This window comes from Saccostrea cucullata, unplaced genomic scaffold (genome assembly GCF_032062105.1).
Source record: "Saccostrea cucullata isolate Sc308-1 unplaced genomic scaffold, CSIRO_AGI_Scuc_v1 ctg1379, whole genome shotgun sequence".
NCBI classification, from domain to species: Eukaryota; Metazoa; Mollusca; class Bivalvia; order Ostreida; family Ostreidae; genus Saccostrea; species Saccostrea cuccullata.
In genome coordinates this window covers 256932-267951 of record NW_026927240.1, presented here as the reverse complement: position 1 = coordinate 267951, position 11020 = coordinate 256932, and positions in this window count along the sequence as shown.

Here is an 11020-nt window from a genome sequence, read left to right as displayed (position 1 = left end):
CCGGTGAAGGGCTGCAAATTTAGGCCTATGCTCGGCACTCAGGGCCATTGAGCAGGGAGGGATCTTTATCGTGCTACACCTGCTGTGACACGGGGCCTCGGTTTATACGGTCTCATCCGAAGTATCAACGAAGAGAAAGGTTTAAAACGTCACGTGGGTTAAAGGTTAACATTTAAGGCATTAAAGCAATCGTACTAAGAGTAATGTATTTATATGTACTATTATTACAAATATATTGTGCTGAATTGGTGTGTATAGACTACTCAGGGGCTTCAGTAAAGAAAAAATAAACACTTACATCTTTTGTTTAAAAAAGCTCGAGACAGACACCACCTTGAAAAAATATATACCAGGGTATAACTGATAAAGTGAAAGCCGTGTGACGTCACAATCTTTAAATTTTTTGTTCGTTTTAAAGTTCAAAGAGACGGATCGAAGTAAAAAATGTAAATTATTTAGGAATTGTGCTACATGTAACCCTAACGAAAAATAAACGTATATATTACATGTTTGGCAACGAATTACTCCTTCATCTTAATCGCAATCAATAAATGGGGGCTTAGGAAAAGCTTGGAGAGTGACCTTATGATACATGTATATAGAGGATCTGCTCTTCTAATGACAATGTAATTGTACATTCGTATCTGGTGTTACCTGTTGAGTTTTTTAGGGATATGATTCTGAATTTAAAACAAATATTCGTGGGGTTTAATTTTCGTTGTTTTCGAGATATGAAGACACCCACGAATTGATGTCCACCACGACATGCAAAATATTACATAAATAACTTCTCAAAATTCTTCATCAAGGAAATCAAATCTACACGAACCAAGAGTTTTTTGCTTTTGCAACAAAGCAACCATAGTTTTAATTTGACGCTGATACTGGAAATTAAAAACTAGATCGTACTCACTTTGTTCAGGTCCGTTTTGCTTTTTCTATAAATGATAAAGAATAAACATCATAAAATAACATCAAATCTCCAAACATTATTCGTTCAATTAACTCAAACATCCATCTTAAGCTATCAAACATAAGAAACTAAACAAATCATATCTTAGTGTTTTATATTATTGATATGGATTTCACCATTAGCAAGATTGAACGCATACATATATTTCTCTTATAAAAGTATAAGTCTTTAAGATTTCATTTTTCAGACATGACAGATGTTATCATATGTAAATCATCATAATATGCGCTGTTAATACAGTTGTGTTTTCCTTCAATTCACTTAATTGCCTATTAAAATTAACCATTCAAAAACACAAACATCAGTTTATTCTTTAAGTATATAGAACCATACAACTTATGTCTTATTATTTTTGGGTATAGACTTTGATTTTACCATTTGCTAGATTGAAAGCAAACATGTATTTCTCCTATACATTTATGAATTTTTAAATAAAAAAAACATCTTTACATTCCAAACAAAACAAATGACGATTGTTTATCTTAAGTAATCATCATAATTTTCGCCGTAAAGCATTTTCCATCAATCTGCTTGCCGAAAGTAAATAAGTTCTGAAAATCAATTAAAATTTGCAACAAGCCTTTTAGAATACATGTATATCAATTTTGTATAGCATAATATCGCTGTAAATTATTTGTTGGCTGCATCATTCCGTGCACCAGAAATCATCATGATAACACCACTGACAACGTACTATTCGACCAGTCTTTAACAAGCTGCAACGTGCTACACACCAGAAAAATGTTTAGAACTCCACTGGCTGCGTCAATACGCACCAGGACTTCCACTGGCTATAACATGCTATGCACAAGGACTTCCACTGGTTGCAACATGCTATGCACCAGGACTTCCACTGACTGCAACATGCTATGCACCAAGACTCTCACTGGCTACAACATGATATGCACCAGGACTTCCACTGGCTGCAACATGCTATGCACCAGGACTTTCACTGGCTATAATGTGCTATGCACCAGGACTTCCACCGGCTGCAAGGTGCTATGCACCAGGACTTCCACTGGATGCATCGTGCTGTGCACCAGAAACACCCTGAAAACTCTACTTGCGTCACATACGCACCAACATCAACTTACTATAACTTCACTTGCTGCAACGTGCTATGCACCAAGAACATAATGATAAATCTACTAAATGAGGCATACTAGGCACCAAGATTACTATAAAGATCACTGTGCATTAAATGTATCTTATATACTGAATTTATATGTGCAGTAAAACCAACACTTCATAACTTTGCTAAAATATAACTATTTTATAAACTTCTATTACAAAATACAATTAAGTACATGTACTGTTTTCCATTATACTATATAAAGAATTTTTCACATGTAATTTTTATCGACTTCTAGATCACTATTCATTTTATATTCTGCGACAGTGTGCATGGATATTATTTTTATTACATTTTAAATTTCTTGAGCCTTTAGAGCGGCATTTCCATGTACATCTGATTTTCTAATTTTAAACGACGCAGTATTAAATATAACACAGATAAAGTATAATCCCAACCGTTCAATGTTCAATGTAGATACAAATAGAGGGTCTTGAGCCTTTAGAGCGGCATGTCAGAGCATACATCTGATTTTCTAATTTTAAACGAAGCAGTATCATATATAACACAGATAAAGTATAATCACAACCGTTCAATGTTCAATATAGATTCAAATACAGGGATATAAAAAAACGTCCCTCATTCAAAATTTATAAATCATTACGATTATTTCAAGATAAAACCTAAAATAATTATAGTTAAGATATTCCTATTTAGGACGTTCTGGTATTCCAAAAAAAAAATTATATATACAATTTTATGCTTGTCTGTTCTTGAAAACTTAGACTGCTATATATACACTGAATCAAAAAGCTCCTCGACACGCAACAACTTCAACCAACTTTTACTTGTTTTCAAATATCGCATGTCTTTTGAAAACAAACTGCAAATTAAATTCTATTTGCGTCGTAGTGCTGATGAGTGAAATCTAGTTTGTTCAAGTCGTGTCCAAAACAATATGATATGGCTAATTATAAATATCAATACGTTCACAGTTGAATCAAAATTTTGACCATGAAAACTGAACACAATCAATCGTATTCCATATAACCTCATTATAATATTTTACTGAAGTATATAGTATACTTGGATATTTATCATTAGACCAGAAATGAAAATCAACATTATAAAATAACATTTCTTAACTGTTTGAAAGCTTTTTAAAAAATTTCAAAGAGATAAAATTAATCCAGAGCTTTTCCCTTTTATCTTTTATTTAATAACGAGAAAATGAAATGATTTCATTTACAAGCAGTAGGCTTTTGTATTTTTGATTGATAGTATTTAAAGCCGCTTGATCCGATTCTAATCGCTAAAAATATATATTCGTTTTTCTTCTTGAAAAATAATTGTCCATAAATTGTTTCAACTTTTGTCAAATTATATCCCCAAAGTCTTTTTCTTTTAAAAGATATAAAAATTCAAAAGTTAAAAAATTAATTTTTGTTAGGCCACACAAAAAATAATCCTATGTTGATCATTGTTGATATCGCGTGAAATCACCTTCGAAAAATTAAATTTATCGCTTACATGTTTATCTCATGAAGAACAAACCCGAGCATTTTTTTTCACAACAAAGTACATATATTACCTGTACACGGACAATATTTTAGCTCCTTTAAAAAATCATTTAAAATATCTTATTTTTCCTTTATTCTTTAAATATTCATATTGATATAAAAATTACTATGGATTATATTCAATTAATTTCTTAATTTTGAAAAGATGTATTATGTATAAGGCTTCTAATAATAGAGAAAAAAAATACTCGGGTTTGAATTATCTTCATTATCAGATATATCCGATAAACTTTTTTTTTTTTTTCAAAATTGACTTCACAACAGATCTTAACTTCCGTCGGGAACTACTGTTTGTCAATAAGGTTTTTGATCTGCGTTTTCCATGTAAGGATTATTGTAATGAACTATTAAATCAATCTTTATATATTATCTATGTAATGACGTTCTTCTATTGTGTAAGATAATATGTGCTTGTTTCGGGTAAAGCGGCTTTAAAATACATCTATCTTATACCTAGAGGTTTTATCTAGAGTTCTGTTGTTTTCCATGTGAAGCTGAGTGTGTTGCAAAGAGAATCTGTAAAAATTAAGCTGAATTATAATCTCCCGACCTAATTTAACTTAGTTGTGAAATCAAATCCAAATCAGACTTCAAGGGTTTGCTAAATAAGCATACATCTACATACATATTTCATATAGTATATTGAAGCTTGCTTTAGATTCTAGCTACTCTCTCATAATCATACGTGAAATCATTTATCGAAGTGGTACATGTATTCTGTGTGTTTAAATGAATGTCTTACTGCCCTATAAACAATTAAAAACTGGTTTGTACACTCTCCATCGTCATGATACTGATTGTATAATTATTATGCTGACTGTTAAAAAGGAAAAATACCTGCGCTATGCTTTACTGTTTACAAGTTATAAATTTATATTGTATACAATAAGATGTATGTCTTACGTAATAAAGTGAATTGAATTCAATTGTATTCGAGACGTTTTCATTATAAATAACTTAAATATTATCGAAAATACTTATCTTTTACTTCAATGACCATTATGTACTCTCTGCTTATGGATGTAAAATCTGTTGAACTGTTCAGGCGATTCTGGACCTTTGTCTTCCGATGAGCAGTGGAAAATTCTAAGAAGATATATAGACATAGGTGAAATAACTTATCGAAAAGGTATCTTGTCTGTGTTTACTTTCATTATGTACTTTTATTTTTACAATAATAAACGGGGGATAAAATAATGCCGCGTTCTTGAACTTGAATCTTAATTATCACCAAAAACTGAAAACATTATTTTTAAAACTTATCTTCTGCTTCAATGGCCCTTTTTTACTCTGTTTATGATTGTGAAATCTCCTTTGACTGCTGATGTAACGAATGCTGGACTTCTCGTCTTTTATTGAGCCGTGAAAATCATAACTTCAGGTATACATGTACGTATCTAAGGGTTGAGGATTCTCGGTCTGCATGCGCTATTCTGGATACTTTACCACGAGAACTGTGTTTAATGAACCGTCTCTGTATTTTCGATGGTAAACTGAATGTTTGAAGAGAATAGCTGTCTTTGTCGAATGCAATGCCATATAACATTTGTAGACTGGTTGTAGAATCGACTTTCCAAACAGGGATGGGCCTCTCTCCTTACAATTTTTGTCATTAGGAAGTATACGTCTGAATGTCGCAAAACAAAGCCTTCGAATGAGTTTAAATCGTGATTAAAGTGAATACCTGTTCACCTGTTCTACGGGTATCGACCTTTAAATACTGACCAATAGCTACTGTCGCTATTATTAGCACATAATAAATAAAACAAAAGCACGTGTTCCTAGTACATATGATAAATTAATATATGTTACCGTATTAGGTTCAGCGGGACCTTTAAACGAGGCGGACCAAATATTATGCGACACCGGCCGAAAGAAAAAGTAAAAGAAATCGGCTATAACAAAATTAATACATTTATCATGATAAATCTATCATCAACCAAAAACTTCAAGAAAATTAATTTCCTGAGTAGAAATCTAAATAAGTTCTAATATGAAAGCGCTCTACGTTAATACATGTAGACTGTGTCAACTGAATTTGTATCTGCTACAAGTACATGTACTTGTACACTAAGCTGTCATATATGTAAACATTTATATAATTATCAGATATATATACTTAAAATCTCGTTTTTATTAAAGAATATTAAACGATAATATCCTTTTTGTTCAAAATTCAAAACACAAAAATTAATAAATATCAACAGAGTGAAATGCGACTTTTCCGTCTAAATAATTATAAATTCGAAGGGCGGGATGATGAGAGTCCATAACCAATTTGAAATGAGATAAACAAATCTAAGCAAATCACCTAAAATGATATGACTTCTTAAATAAAGTTATGTATTGAATGAAATCGACTGATACTGTAGATTGATCCGGTGTATTTACTCGTCTTGCTTGAATGGTCACGACGGAATCAGCCGATTTCTTTTGTTTTACATTTTACTTGCTTTTTATACCGTAACAAATAATACAAGCTAAATTTCATAGTTAAGAATGTTAGAATTTCTACGATCAATGATATTGGTTCCGGTAATGAATTCTGTCTGTATTACACAGAAAACCCGGATGATTCGAAAGTTCATGTACAATGTACCAATAGTGACAGGAAGACCGTATCCTGATTAGAGAGGCGTATACATGTATACGTGTCAGTTTTCTGGTAAGGAATTCAAAGCTCTTCGATTTGACTCTTAGATACACTAAATTTTCAGTTTATTTCCACGCCGAAATAGGTAAGCTGTTGAAAGTCATCATGGTTTTTTTTTCTGTATTATTTTTAGGTTATTTAATACCAGATAAATGAAAATTTCTATTTAATTAGTGAATGCCATGGTATGATGATATACACGATAAACGCAAAACACGATACATGATAGAACCTTATAAACGAATGGCCAGATGGTGTTATATAGAGAATATTACATACCCTTTTCCATATCACATCCTGTATCAGCTCGAGACACCAATATCAGCCAGAGGGCCGAAGGCCCGAGGGCTGATATTGGTCGAGGGCTGATACAGGATGTGATGTGGAAAAGGGTATGTATTAATATATTTATTACATACTTAGTAATAAAATACAGCATGCATGAAGTTGAGAAGAAAATAAGTAATTATCATGCATGGACTTCTTACATGCATGTACATGGTATATTGTCTCATACGATTTGGGTTTGTTTCTATTTCTATTTCAATGCACATGATCCGCTATTTGACAATAACCTATTATTTGTATTTGTAAATTAAGATTTACCTTATTTTCAAAAAGTTAAAATTAAGAGAATATGAACCCACCAAAAATTGTGTATGATCACAAGTACCTTTTTGTTCTTTAATTTACTAAGGTTGTGATATTGACGTCACAATAGCCGTATCAGCCCTGCAGGGCTGATATGGATTTGCGGGGCTGATATAGGTTATCAGCCCCGCAAATCAATATCAGCCCTGCATGGCTGATCCGGTTATTGTGACGTCAACCATATCGCATATGCAAAAAACCTGTATTTATTACTAAGTGTGTAATAAATACTTATGAAGGTCTACCACTCATCTAAGTTTGGTGTCTTAATCTCTTACCGTTTACGAGATCTAGCTGTGATCACTTCTCATTTTGAGGACAGGAATTCACGCGACCGGAAGGGAATTTTGAAAATATTTTATACGTTACTGTAGACATTTGCAAACTTAATAGCATAATTATCCAAAAATCAACTAAAATACTTCATGTATAAAAAAAGATATTTATGAGAAAGAAAAATACTCAAATTATGAAGTTTTTCTGTTATAAATGGAAGTTGTCGTTTTTGTTTCCGGTGGGACTGATATATTTCGGAACTACAAATAAGATGCTATAATGTGATGCATAAAAAGTTTCAAAAAAGAAAAGTTGAAATTTTCGATTACTTAGATCACTTCCTGTGACGACCGGAAGTGATGGCAGACAATCTTATCCCAAATGGTTTAGCCTACTTATCAAGATCTATTACTCATTTAAGTTTGGTGTCTTAATCTCTTACCATTTATGAGATATGACTCGGACAAAACTTTTTTGAAAAAAACGACAAATCGAGCATATCTGACGACTGGAAGTGAAATTTGACAAACTGTAAACTGCATTTAAAAGATATTTTTACTCTGTATCATCCCTGAAAATTTCATGAAAATCTGCCCAGCCAACTCTGAGAAATCGTCGAAACAAAAAGGGGAAAAAATAAGAAGAAACGGAAGACCTTAATATTAAGAAGAAACCGAGGTAAAACAATATGTTCCCCAACTTCGTTTGGGGAACATAATTACAGTGAATACGACAATGTGGAATCTTAAGGTTAATATTCAAAAGACAAAAATAATTATTTTCAGAAATGGTGGTAAAATTAGAGAGAATGAAAAATGGACTTATGGTTACGATATAGTTGATATTGTTGACGATTTTAATTACATGTATCTTGGAATGTTATTTAATTACAACGGAAAATTTTTGAAAACTCAAAAACACGCCCCAGAGCAAGGTAGAAAAGCTTCATTTGCTATTTCTAATTCATTAAAAGCACATGCATTAAATGTTGAAACACAGTTATCTGTTTTTGATACTTACGTAAGTAGTGCACTTTTATAAACATCAGAGGTATTGGGATGTACCAGGGGTAAATCTTATGAGGGCATTAAGATTATCAATTACTGTTTTAAACTTTCTTTAAATGGTTAGTACATTCGTCTCAATCAATCTTTAAAACAATCAAAGCGGATCAAGACTATTTTTTTTTTCGATTTTTTGTTGAATTTTATAATCAAATAAAATTGAGTATAATTGATTTCCGTGTTTATACAAGTAAAAAATGTACGCAACAAAAACCCTTGTGTTTTTAAACAAGAAGGTAAGCGTATTTATTTATATTTTGTTGGTTTTGTTAATCATCTATGAAGCTGAACATCGCAAAAAATATTTTTTTTACATCTCGAATTTTGATACTTTACAAGATATGCGATGGGAATATATATAATAACTTATAATAATATCTGTAAGAGTGGGGAGGGGTCCTTTAAAAATTTGCCGATGGAAGAAAAATATGGATATTATACGAGCAGTATTCAAGCTCAAAAGTCTGTTCATACATTACGAATCGGGAGTAGAGAAAACGTGGACCTCAAAAACACCAGAAGTAGGATCAAGTGCCATGGAAAAGCCCAACCCAATGAACGATATATGCACGATATACGACTGGATAATGAAGACACAAAACCCGATATGAATCCTTAAATAAAGCAGAAGACTACAAAATTGAAATTACGATATATGGCAGTCGATTTAAGTTAAACTTGACGATAAAATTATGTTTCATTTAATTTTATACATGTTTGTAACTAATGAAGAGAAAGTTTTGTTATTGTTTTATATTCAGTTACATCTTTGATAATTGAATTATTTTCAATTCATTTGCAAATCATTACGTACATAAATAATTCAATCTACTTAGTGGTAATTCTTTTTTGTAAATAATAACGAAATATTCCTTGAAAAAAAATAAATCAACATAATTTTGTTTCTCTTTATATATTTTTCTGTTTGTGTGGTTTTTTTTTTATTTATTTAAGAAAAGATTTGAATAACTTGAGAAATGCATCGCTTCCTTTCCAATATTAAAAATACATTGTATACAGTGTATATATTTCGGGCATAAAATTTTGCTTTTGTTTTATGATACTGTTAAATTTTTTTTAATATATAATACATGTACATACAAATGTAGACATCCTAGAAAGCACTGAACAGGCATTGCTGAAATTTAATTCCCAACACAAGGTCTAACATCTGGGAAAGTACTTTTAGTTCAAAAAAAATTTATGAAAGTACTTTTCTTTTCTTTTGACTATTGGAGGGGGATTCGATCATTTCTGATCTGTTTTGCAATGTAAATCATAAGCACGACTGACTGCTATTAATTTCCAAAAGAAAATATTGGAAGACTAAAACTTTAAACTGATAGACTAAAACGTGGAGGTGGGTTAATATTTTTGAAAAGAATACCGGGGTAATTTATTTTGATATAATGTGGAATGAATATTAAGGTTGTTGTATCACTAACACAAATTCAATCTATAAATACTAGGGAAAAATAAAAGACCTTAATAAAAGCCATGAAAAAAAACGAACCTGTTCTTTTTCATAGTTTAAGGTCTATAGTTTTAATCATTCTTTACGGCTCAATACATTTTGAAATGATAAATCAAGTTGATCATTTAAAATCCAAATTCATCGAATCAGGATAATCTTTCCTTGCTTTGTGCGCCATTGAACCATATCAACATTACATCTGCACTTTAAAATGACACAGAAATATGTTTTGATGCTTCGTATGGAATCCGGATAGGGCCACGCAGTTCACTATCGCATCGTCGCACCATCGAGGTTTAGATCGATATTGCGATGAAGGCATAATGCGATGACGATAAAGCCATGGTGCGATAACGATGAAGCGCTGTTGCGATAGCGCGATGACGATGATGCGATGGCGCGACAATGCAATGACGATGGTGCGATAGAACGATGGAGCAATAGCGCGATGAGGCGTTGGTGCGATGCTGATGACACGATGGTGCCATGACGATGGTGCGATAGTACGATGACGATGAAGTGATATTTACAATCGCTCCATCGGGCTATCGCACCATCGTCGTCGCATTAGATCGCGCCATCGCATTATCGTAATCGCGCTATCGCTTCATCGTTATCGCACAATCGCTTCATCGTTATCGCATTATCGCAATATCGCGCCATTGACCTTTAAGTCGATGCTTGATGGTGCGATAGTAAACTGAATGGCCCTATCCGGATTCCATAGCTTCATGATCCAATGATATTCATACAGTCCGCGTATTACTAGTTTGGTGGGTTTTAACCCCCGCATACATAACAAAGGTCATTATTTTTAATAAATGACAGGTAAGAATATCGCTTTTTTCATTTTATTCTCGTGTTAGTTTTTGTGCTTCCAAATTTTCTAATTTTCAGTCAAAAATTAAAACTATGAAATCTATATCATTTATTTATATAAAATTTATTCATTATCAGTTTTGGAAAAAGAGGGGAGAATAAAATTTCGATGTCAAATTTGTTTCATGAACAAAACAGATGTATATCTGTGTTCAAATTTAAACTATGAAACTATCTTTCACTTGATTGTCTCAAGAAATTTATTTGCACATGTCTATGTTTATAAATGCTGAAGTCTGCGTCAACCAAAACAATTTTTGAAAACGCTCTCTGTTATCTTTTTCATTGCTTTGTTAAATTTCACAGGTTTTTTTATAAAATCCTTTAAAAGACAAAAATTAAGTCAAAGCGTAAAAACAGATACCATTTTAAAATACGTTCATGGTTTAGATAAAAGA